We start from the raw sequence: 12,056 nt of genomic DNA, 5'->3' as shown, positions 1-12,056 counted from the left end.
TAAATCAATCTGACTTGCTTTTGAGGAAGTCCCTGATAGTAAGACAATACTATAATTTAGGGCATTGGGGGAAAAAATTCTACAATGTTGACAGATAACACTCAATTTACAATGGAGGTTATGTGTTGATAAATCCTATGTAAGCTAAAAATATCAGCAGTCAAAAATGTGTTGTGTAATGCATTACCCTACAGAACGTCCTAGCTTAAACCATACGGTATCATTTCCCCTGGTACTTACCTGGCTGCTTGGGAGCTGCAGCTCACTGCCTCTGCCCAGAATCATGGAGGGCACTGGCATACTGCTAGCCTAGAAAACTATCCAGCATCTGTCACTGCATGTCAAATTAAAGGATCATTAAGTGAAACCATCCCAGGTTGAGATCTCTCCGTATTTTTAAAATATTATGTCTTCTGCACTGTACTAGATCTTTCTGCTCAGGATTCCAACAGTCCTCAAATGTTGCACATACATGCTGATCTCTCTATTCGTATGTCCACATTCTAAATATTCTGGGGATATGGACATTCACCAAGAATACAAGGCAGAGGAAATTGTCCCTTAGGATAAAACTGTAAGATCTAATAGAGATTGTTGCCTACCACATCACTTCTCAACAGGACCAAAGAACAAGGCATTAATAAAAATGGGAGAGCATGGATGTGAAGCACAGCCAGAGGACAGCCTTAATTTCAGTGAGACGGCACAAGATCTCAATCTACAGACTTACACAGGATGACAAAGTGACTGGCCAATGTGAGAAAGTCTCTAAAGAAATGGCAGGGGACTGAAGTTGCCTTCTTAGTTCTTCTCCATGCTACCAACCCTCTACAGCACCAGTAGAATTATTAAACACTAATACTTTATCAGGTTGGTTTAGTAAAAACACTGGCAATTTATCAGGTTGGTTTATTAAAAAGTTAAATTCAAATGTATTCCTTCGTGTATGACAAATCATTATTTTTGGTTTTTGAATTTTTTTAATTTAGATTATTGGTAATACAAATAGGTAGGTAGGTAGATAGGTAGATAGGTAGGTAGATAGGTAGATAGATAGATAGATAGATAGATAGATAGATAGATAGATAGATAGATAGATAGATAGATTACATTTTTCATAGGGAATTTGTACCTGCACATGATATAACTTAGTTCTTTTTTTCCTATTCCACTCCCCGATCTTGAAATAAATCATTATTTTCATAAAGGAGCTTAATGTCAGAAGAAAATAATACAACTTTAATGAGAGAAGAAAAGAAAGAGACAAAAAGATATTTCAAATATTATACAATTTTGTTGATGGCGCTTCACATGAAAGTCCGTTTCACAGTGTCACATGATGATCACTGTGAAAGGAAATGAATTTCTTAAGCAACTTGAAAGCATACAAGAACATATTTCTGAGTTTGTTCCAGAATAAGTTATTGGCTAAATTGCCTTATTTTTAATATTATACAAATATTTATACTAAAATAGCTGTAAGCTATTGTGTGCCTGGCATAATACTTCATATTGTGTTGGCCAGGAATTTACATTGATAGCAGATAACTCAAATAACACAGCACAATGAAAGCAAGGCAGAGCGGGAAGTACAAAGTACATTATATAGATAATATTCTCAAGCACAGATTTTTCCCTAGCACAGGAAACTGGTCATTTCCCGAATTTAAAGTGCAGAACACTATTCCTGTTAAATCGTTATTCAAGAATTCAGTTCCCATAAAAAGGAAACGTAAGCTGTGGGCGAAGGCAAAGTGTTTGATGCTAGAAAACAACCGAGAGAAACAAATCAGGATCGCAGCATGAAGCTCTGTTTCTGCTTGGCATCCAGGGCACTCTTTTTTCCTCACCCTCTGATTTTCCTCACGGGTCCAGTCCAGAAAGCAAAGGAAAAAGATTTTTAAATTAACTTCATGATAGGTAAATATATGAAAAACTTTTTATAGCCTTAAGCTTATCTGCATTGCCTCCTAGTATTATACCTATGAAATTTAGGTACCTATGAGCACTAGACCTGTTATTTAAAACTGACATCTAGGGCTGAGGTGGTAGCTTATTGGTCTAGCTACACTTGCTTAACATTTTTAAGGATGTGGGTTTGATCCCCAGCACAAGAAAGAGCAAACAAACAAAAATCATTGACATCTAACATCTTCTACTCTTTACCTAAAAACGTCTCTGACTCACAACAAATGTCTGTATCTGATGGCCCCTCTGACTTAACTAAGTACCCTTCTCCCCTTTCTCCCTATGGAATAATATCTTTACCCTCTTTACTCAATATACCACCTGCTCCTTAGTCCACAATCTGTTTCCTTTCCCCATTAATTCTACTCATTTTTTATTCCTAAAAGGAACAAATGTATAGTCATGTAGATGGTTAGTATTGGTTTAACTTATAAACAGATCAGTGGCATAGAGAGAGTACAAGAAACACTTCCAATATGTAGGAATTTAGAACCTGAACAAGGACTCTTCATATCCTTGTAGAAATAATTCCAGGCATTGGGACAATCACTTGTAGTACAAACTGTGGACTTTAATGAAATTAGCAAGGCAACAATGTAAAGAGGCTTTTATAAATTGAACTCTAGAGCCATTTTCTAGGTTCAAGTTTCAAGTCTGCGAACTACTAGGTAATTAACCTCATCTCTCTGAAGCAAGGTTGCCATATTTGTTTAAAGAAACTAAACAAATTCTTCTCTATGCTAAAGATTTTCTCTCAGGCTTAAATAAACATATATAAAGCAACTGGCACCAGGACAATATGTAATATTTTCTGTTACTATTTTTATTTTATTTTAATGGCAAAATATGCTTGTTGGGTGCTATTTTAATTATTTTTATTAATAATAATACAACCTCTGAAAGGAGAATCATTGTTTTTAAAAATGTTCACACAGAAAATTATAGTCAATGACATGAATTAGCAACTAAAAGGAACAGATATTGTATATGCATAAATAGGTAAAGGATTCGAGAGCTGTTAAGATTTTCATGTCTTTTGCTCATAATTTGTTTTTGCAAAATTTACGTTAACCTGTAGAAAGGCATTTGATTATACATTTAAGAACTGAAAAAAGGCTAAATGATAAACTTAACTTTAAATTTTTGACATAATTGTCAAAATCCTATTATATTTAGAGTAAAGAAAGTAAAATATGAAATATCACAAACACTTCTACGTACTTCATGAATCAAATAGAAACCAGCAAAGTGCTAATAATGAGCTCATTTCCATGGATATTGGCTGGCAGCTCTGTTGACAGCTGAATATTCATGAGGCAAGTTGAAGGTAAGTAAACAAGAAAACTTTCCTTCCAGGGGAAAAAAGCTATAATGAATAAAAACATTTATGTATTTTCCCCTGACTTAGATTATGCAAAACAACAAAAAAATAATATCTAATGTTTATCTGAGTTTCAATACCTCCCCACAAAGACACAAATTAATGCAGTGCCATGTGATATTCCATGTGGATAGTTACTTCTTGTCTACTCATTATGTTCCTTCATAATTTAAAAAAGGCAGCATCCAGTTGGTGTCATCTTCAGGTCAGTGGCCACGTGTCGTATGTTACTCCCTGTCTGAGTACTGTCACTCTTGCCTGGCGTCCTCTTGTTCTGGGGTTTAGGGCCTCCAAACCACACTCTCAGGTATTGGGTTTGGACAGACTAGAGTTCAGTTTTGCATATCCTTTCACACATCACTACATTACTATAGGCTTTAGCTCCACAAATAATTGCCCCAAAGCAAAATACTTATTACATATTGCCCATGGACTGTTTCATTACACCCCCAAAAGCCTACTTCTTGTGGGTTGAAAATGATGCAGATCCTCTTTATGCAAGAAACTACTGACACTAGGAGAGATTTGGTTTTTTTGCTTTAGTTGAGTAAATTTGTTGTATCTTTGTTTTATTGTTTGTATTTTAGGGAAAGGTCTACATGGTGTTCAGAGTCTCACTACTAGATCAGACTCATAGCGATCCACCTGTCTACAACCTCCCAAGAGCTGGGGTTACAGGGCGTGCATCACCACACCCAGTGTCAATTCCCATCTCAGCATGCCCCAGGGGCAGGGCCGACTGCACTCTTCATCTTTATTGAGACATATAAGTTCTATGTAATCTAATGAGAGAAGCAAAAGATCACTATGTTGAGAAGTATGAAATATAACTCTCCAAATAAATGAGAATTAAAGAAGACATAAAGAAGATCCAAATAAATGGAAAGACATGAAAAGATCCAATAAAAAAGAACCTAAAGAATGGAGAAAGAGACCACAGTAATGGATTAGAAAGTTTAATATTTTTAAGATATCAGTTCCATCAAAAATGGATCTATAGATTTGGTACAACCTGAGTCAAAATATCAGTAGGTTCTTTTAAAGAAATAGACAAGCTGTTTCTAATTTTTTAGTTTCTTTTTTTATTAGTGTATGTTTGTGAAACATAATAATTTAAACTCATCTTGGGGAGTTGGTGCATACGTAATATTGTATCTTAATCATTTGTACTCCTCCCTCCCTCTCCTTCATCTCCCCCATCCCTTGGTTCCTTTCCAACTTCTACCATCAAAGCACCAGTCCCAATTTCATACAGAAAAAAGCAAAATTCTAGACTAGCTAAAGCAATCTTGAAAAGAAGAAAAAAGAATATTAAAATATTTACTTTCCCTGATTTCAAAGCTTACTATAAAGCTACCAGAATAAAAGCAGTGTACCATGGGCATATAACAGGCAAATCTACGGAACAGAAGAGAGAAAAATAAATCTGTAGAACAGAATATCCATCAAATGCATCTATCAGGTGATTCCCGGGCTCAACTAATACATTTTCTTCTTTACATGTTTTTAATTAATAATATATTACTTAAGGAATCTCCATCATCACTGCCTGTTCTGCCCATATTGTCCACAGAAATACTCAATAGCTCAAGTTTCCTTGAGTGGACTTTATTTATGCTCTATGATACATATCTTTTTACTCACTCCAGCAATATTGGAGTTCCCTTGCTCTACTGTGTACCTGGTGAACCCCTCTTGGAATTGAGGTCCTCCTGAAGAAAATTTCCACCTCCTCAAGGAAGTGCTCCATCTTGTTTGATTGGGTCTGTTGACATTCCTGAGTTCTTTCATGCATTACACTTTTCTGTGGTGAATTCATTCCATGTATATGTTCTCCAGCAACGGGGAACACTAGATGAAACATCTTGTTATAAAAAAAACCCTTATATTTTTCATCTCCTGACTTAGTGCATAACATATGGTGGGTGCTCAGTATGCTTTTCTTGCATGAATTAATGAACAAAATCTACTTTCATAGAAAACTACAAGAAAAATTATATATTACTTAATATACTATTGATGTAATAATAACTTAGTCATTGGAGAAAAAATTCAAACATAAAGACTGATTTTTATTAACATGACAATTGGCTTCAATGAGAAAAAAAAGTCTTCTAAATACACATAAATTCACATTTTTAAAGCCTTAACTTGTTTTATTCTTTCTATAAAAAATTAATCATATTTTTGTCACAAATCTAAATGTAGAGGCTGGAAATATAAAATTTATAGAAAAAATATAATTTGGCGATAGTCAAATATCTTTAGGATAAAAAATACTAACAATAAAAGAAGAAATATATACCAGATTTTATCATAATTAAAAACTTCATAAATTAAAAAAACTAACAGACAAGCCACAGGCTGGGAAACAATATCCACAATACTTATTCCTGACAAGAAACTGATAAGTAGAATATATTTTCAAATACTTAAAAGTCAATAATAAACTATGCAAGTTACAAATGGGTATAAATTAAATAATAGATTTAGAGATGTCAATAATTGTAAAACAGTGCACTTCGGATCTTTAGTTACCCAGAAAATGCAAATATAAATTAGAATATGAGAGCACTAACTACATATAAAAGTCTAAGCTACCATGAATTAAATCATAAATACTGACAAAACCAAATTTTGGAAGGAACTTAGAACAACTGGGAACTCTTAGACATTGCTAGTGAAAAATGCAAAATACTAAGCAAAACAACTTTGAAAATAATAGTTTCATGTAAAGTCAAACACATTTTTGATGCTGTTAAGTTGAGCTGTGGGGGACTCAGGTCAATAATTTCTGACATTGCCAGTTAAACAGAAGACCCAATGCTATTATGGGCTACTGGACTCTTTTAGAATATTTTGCTGAGTTTACACACCTATAATAGTCAATAACGGAACTTAGAAAAAATGGGGTATACAGATGAATGTCCATTTTGTATCTGTGTATTCAAAGTGGTTGGGATAGATATATAGTTACATTCTGTTAATGAATAGAATGATTTGTTCTAATGGTGTTTGTAAATAGGATCACAAGTCCACATCTTATACAGCAATTAACCACTAAGAAGAATATATGCAGTGTATTATTTGTTGAAAAATAAAAAAAGGAACCTTTTTGTCACATGATCTGTCAGTCTCACACACTGGAATTTACCCAGGAAAACTGGGAACATAGGACAACCCAAAGATTCATGTTAGAACATTCATGGCAACTTCATTCATAATAGATAAAAACTGGAAATAACCTAAATATTTTATTATAGTCTCATTATGTGACCATATCAACTTTTAACATAAATGCTATCCATTTTGATGTATTTTAAGTTATAGTTGATGAGGTATCTATGTATCTAACAAAACAACTCAATAATTTTTCACTCATGTTGGCAATATGAAAGTTTTCTAGGTAAATATAGTTTTATGAAAATAAATAGGTTCAAGATGGCGGAATGTCTTGGAGAGCTAGTGCTCTGTAAGAGCACACTAATTATATGTATCTTCAGGTAAAGATCATTATTAACAAATAGCAGTATTACATAATTATACATAGGACTTATTTAGTAATATTTTAAAATAACTCAAAGTGTCAATGATCTATTATCTTCAAATTGGGACTCATATATTCTGTTTGCAATATACATGGTATAAATAAAAAATTAAAGCCAATAATAAAAGGTCTTATAAAACTGTTAGACGATATACTCAGTAAAAATGTAAACATGAAAAGCTATGAAAATTCTATTTTGTGATTTGACATAACTCTAAAACATATTCTGTCATTATTTATAATAATTTATTTATAAAGTACTTCATGTGACATTTAATGAAAAGAAGGCACTGGATATAAAGGCAAAACAGGAAGAGGAAAAGACAATGGGAGACTAAAGAATCAAAAGAAGTAGAATTGCCCCCATTACAATGATTAAATTTCAGTGTTATGTTATACACATATTGAATTTTACCAAAACTTTTTAGGACTCCTTAGCATAAAATGTCTTTTAGGATCTAGCCACTGCCTTCTCTCCAGTTATACTTCCTGTTTGGTTCTTTTCATCTCACAGGATTTTTTTCTTTTTGGCCAGCTCAGCCCACCCTGAAGGTGGGGCTGGCACAGCATGTAGTGCCTGGGATCAAAACTCGGTCCCTGAACCTGCCTAAGCTTGCCTAAACAGGCACATTAGACCGCTGAGCTACCTCACCGGCCCCCATCTCACAGGATTCTACACAGCCTTGTACACAGCACAGGCTCAATAAATACGTGTTAACTCACCATCTACACCTCCTGGTAAAGCCATCCTTCTGAAAACTCAGTCAGAAATGATGATTATTGATAGTCTTGAAGAGTAAGAGCAAGTCGTTCTAGGGCTGTCCCACAGACTGAGAACAGAACTAGATCACAACGTAACAGGTGCTTAACAAAGCCGGGTTAGATTCATATCATTAACTATTCCTTTCCCCACTGTTCTTTCTTGATTTAGTATATTTCAAACAATTTTAAATAGTATTAATGTGAGAATAGTTCAAATCAGCTTTACTATCCTCAGGTACATGAAGCTATTTCATTCAAGATAGAAGAAAATGAACTAACTGGCATCAAACATCTATAACTATTGGAAGAACTTCCTCTTCAGTATCCTTAAGCTTACAATAATATATTCAGTGACCATAGTACAACTGAATTTTTGTTATTCTATCTATGCCACTGTGAAATATGTCAAATGCAATACTATGCCTCCTGCTAATGACCTATGGGGGATGTTTCTGAGATAGTATATGTAGTTGATAGCCTTGAACTATAACAAAACACAGACTGGCCTCTATTAGACATACATTTTTAGAACCATAAAACAATTAATGACAAATTACCATTTTAAAGATATATTCAATTGTTATGCATTATTCTTACGCAGGATTTGATTTACTTCTATAATTTAATATTATCTTTAATATTATCTTCCTGCAGTCACTTCAGTCACTATAGTCATTGACTCCAATCACTTCTCCCTTCCATAATCAGTGTTACTGATAAGATGTGCATCCACTTGCTTATGTACATTTAACCTACATCAAAACCCAGATCCTACACCAAAGCCCACATCTCCCTGATGATTTCTCCCAGTTCTTTAGCTCATTTTTTTTTGTAATTAAACTATCAACAGAACATATTGGATAGGACCCTGATTGGCATTTAATCTATATATTTAGTATGCCAACAGAGACTGATATTGAAAACAATAATAAGCTACTGATCTGAAGTAAAATTTCTAAAAGCAGTTCCAAGATGTGGTATTCTTCATAGGAAATTGGAATTATGCTACAAATTAGACATTTCATCCTCAATCATATGATTCCAAATAGATGCTTCTACATGTAAAATGAACATCTGGAAATAAAGTACCCCACAAGGGTAGTCAGAAAAGAAATACTTTTAAAAAAAGAAAAGAAATACTTTAATTGGAGAAATTACTTGTACTTAAGAAAAGCAATTCTGAGGTAGAATTTCCACCTATAAACATCTGTAAATCTAGAATCATTTTAAATAATTATAACATCTTTTTTTCCAAATCAGAACATTTGGAAATTTTTCTTCTAAATGTAAGCCAAAGATAGTTTTAAATGATTTAAATTATAAAATAAGTATTTCAAATCATCAAACATCTATATGTTTTAAAGTAAACACTACAACTTTTAATGAACTCAGAATTCCCAAAGGAAATGTATTTAGCTGAGTATTTTCCTTAAGAATAACTAATTTAACTACCCCAGTTTTTCTAGGGTACCAGTGTTACCTTCTATATTCTCTGAAAGAATAAAGTTGGTTCCTCTAACAAGAAGACAGCTCCTATTACGTTTTTACGAATAACCCAAAACAAAGGAATCTGGACTGTTGCTACAACAGCTATGGAAAATAAGCCTTTACCTGCTAAATCAGAATGCCACCATTCAGATCCTATAGTTTACAATGCTATAATGATGGTTTTTGCACCTTAGTGTACTGTCTTTAAAAGGTCTAATGCATAATATACTTTACGCAGACACTTAAGGAGAAATCTGCATATGAAAAGTTGCTCCCATAAAACTACAAATTCTAAAATGCTTCCCAGCCTAAACGCTGAAAGAACACTAAAGAAACACTAATCATGCTTCGTGGTTGAAACTAATTAATACATGCATACTAGAAACTGATCCACAAAAACAGCAAAACCAGAACATTGATTTGATTCAGGAATTTAAACCTGTATGCAGTATCTTAACACCTGTCACAGGCTTTAAAATACCCTCGCCCTCGCTGCACCTTCGAGTCAGTAGAGATGCTGGGCAAATGTTCTTGATACAGTTCAGTCCAATATGACGGGCCAGTACTCACAGGTTACCTCCAGCTTCCCAGAACACCAGATATACCAAATCCAGAGAAAGTTAAGACAAAGAACAAGAATAAGTCATTATAAGCCCTGTCCTTGAAAAAGTCCCTGGCCAGGGGAATCTACACACTTCCTATTCAGAGCTTACTGCATTGTTTGTGCTACCTTTGCAGTACCTATCTCCGCTAGGGCTTTCCTTGGTAAGGACGAACAACAGTAGCAGCGACTGTCTGCAGCTGAGTAGCGGCGGCCTCTTCTTATTCTGCTTCACTCCCTCATGTTTTCCCCAACAGCTGTGTTCACTTCTGCTCCCCACTTCAATTGTGAGTGTTCTATGTAGGCCACTAGGCTGAAGAGCAAGCATGTGAACTCTGAAACCAGACTAGCTTGGGTTTAAATTCCACCAGGTGCTATTTATACAAGTTAGGGCACACTAGTTTTCTTTCATCCTCTGCTCTTTCATTGCCTTCTTGTAACTACTTTGTACGATTTGGGGGAGAAACAAACATAACTATGATATCAAGCACATAGGTCAGTCTCTCCAGAAATTTGCCTATTAGTAGGTAAGGAAAACACACAGGTACACATAAATGAGGTCAGGTGGGATTCTCTTTATTCCAAGGCATGAGGGGTGGGGGCAACAACTGCTGGGAGGCTCTCAGTCTTAGGTGAGGTGCATGGCCTGGAGTCTGGTAGCATCATGGTCTAGGCAGGCTGCAGGGAATTCCACGGCAGGTGATGTCAGTGCTAAAACTCAAGGACCTAATATTAGTTATGCCTGACATTCTCCTCTAAGGCCAATATGATATCATCTCTAGCTGCACATTAAAACCAGCTAAAGAGAGTTTAAAACAAAACAGTCCCCAACCCCTACATCATACCATGTAAACCAGAATCTACTAAAATGGATGTAGGTGTTCCTTAAAAGTTCCTATGGTAATTATACTGTATAGAGTCCTCCAGTCTCTGGCATAGATAGTACCAGCTCTACCAAGTAACATTACGGCTTTCAAGATACATTGCAGAGGTTCACATTTTTATAGATGAGCACTTTAGGAAACTTTAAAACTCAGAAATTGTTTGTACACTCAATAGAAATTATTAAGCTCATAAACATAGCCCCATTTTGGTTATACCAGTTACTTATATGCATGCATACATACTTTAAGAAACACTATTAAGAAAAATTTAGGTAGATAACTAATTTTGCAAACCTCACTACTTTAAGGAAATTTACTATCTTTTTCAGTCACTAAATAGAATCCCACTTGCATCTAAATTTAGATCTGCTCTACTCACTTCAGCGTGACTCCTTTTGATCAAGTTAGCTTTGCTTTCTTTTTCTTTTTTCATGTACATACTTCATTCATTAATTTTGCTTCCCTTCCTGTCAAGCTGCACCCTCAGATGTCTGTAAGGCAGGTACACCACACGAACACAGTGAACGCTTAGACAGGTCGCTAAGCAGGGCTGGATGTGCTGGCTTCATACACATGCTTGACTTGCTGGTGCTGTGTCTTAAAAATATAGAAAACCTAGACATAAATCTAGAGTTCAAGCTTATGGTGGAAAAGTAAGATCTCTGGGAATGCTGGGTCACGCTGCCTTCTAGCAAGCCTTGGTCAGGACTAAGTCTCACTGACAAAGGGAAGCAAGAGAGGAAATGAGCTTGACACAGGTATGAAGGAACTGTGGATGCCTTTCAACGAGAGGCTGCAATTTCCTTCGTGATAAATTTTATGTAGGAGTCTATTTTCTGTCACCATGAAAAAAATCTAAGGTTGTGCACTCTGTAAAAAGCTTATTTAGCCCAGTTTTTGAAAGTGAAAAGTTGTAGAACAGGAGCCCCCATCAATTCAGTCTCTGGCTTTGTCACATCAGAACAGATGGCACCGTGACAGGACCAAGAGCCACAGGGTGAGACCACATGATGAGACAAAAAGCCAGAATGGGAGCAGGCTCACTCTATTTTCAATTATCTTCTTGCAGGAACTACGGAGGGTCGCAAGTATATATTACCCCAACTCCCTCTGAGGGTGGCATCCTCATAGGCCTGGCCCAGCTCTACCTCTTTAAGGTCTCAGCACTTCCATGTGTGGCTACACTGAGAATCAACTTTCTAACGCAAGAACCTTCATGAACAAGCCACATCCACACCACAGCACATGATAATTAAAAGTCTGAACCTTGTAAATACAATTCTCCCCACAGAAAGACAGCTTCAGAACCCATGCAGAAACCCAGCAGGTTGGAGCAAAATAACAAATGTTCTAAAGTTGTCCTGACCTAAGTAGAGAGGGAGAGAGAGAGAGAGAGAGAGAGAGAGAGAGAGAGAGAGAGAGAGA

At 35.5% G+C, this 12,056-nt stretch overlaps 1 protein-coding gene across 2 annotated transcripts in view; it reads right to left on the bottom strand.

Moving 5' to 3' along the window:
* Prex2 (phosphatidylinositol-3,4,5-trisphosphate dependent Rac exchange factor 2) overlaps positions 1–12,056 on the bottom strand; it is a 303,532-nt gene that overhangs the window by 256,017 nt on the left and 35,459 nt on the right. The window lies entirely within an intron of this gene.

Source organism: Octodon degus, unplaced genomic scaffold (assembly GCF_000260255.1).
Source record: "Octodon degus isolate 3935 unplaced genomic scaffold, OctDeg1.0 scaffold00091, whole genome shotgun sequence".
NCBI classification, from domain to species: domain Eukaryota; kingdom Metazoa; phylum Chordata; class Mammalia; order Rodentia; family Octodontidae; genus Octodon; species Octodon degus.
This window is presented reverse-complemented; position numbering and strand designations above follow the sequence as displayed.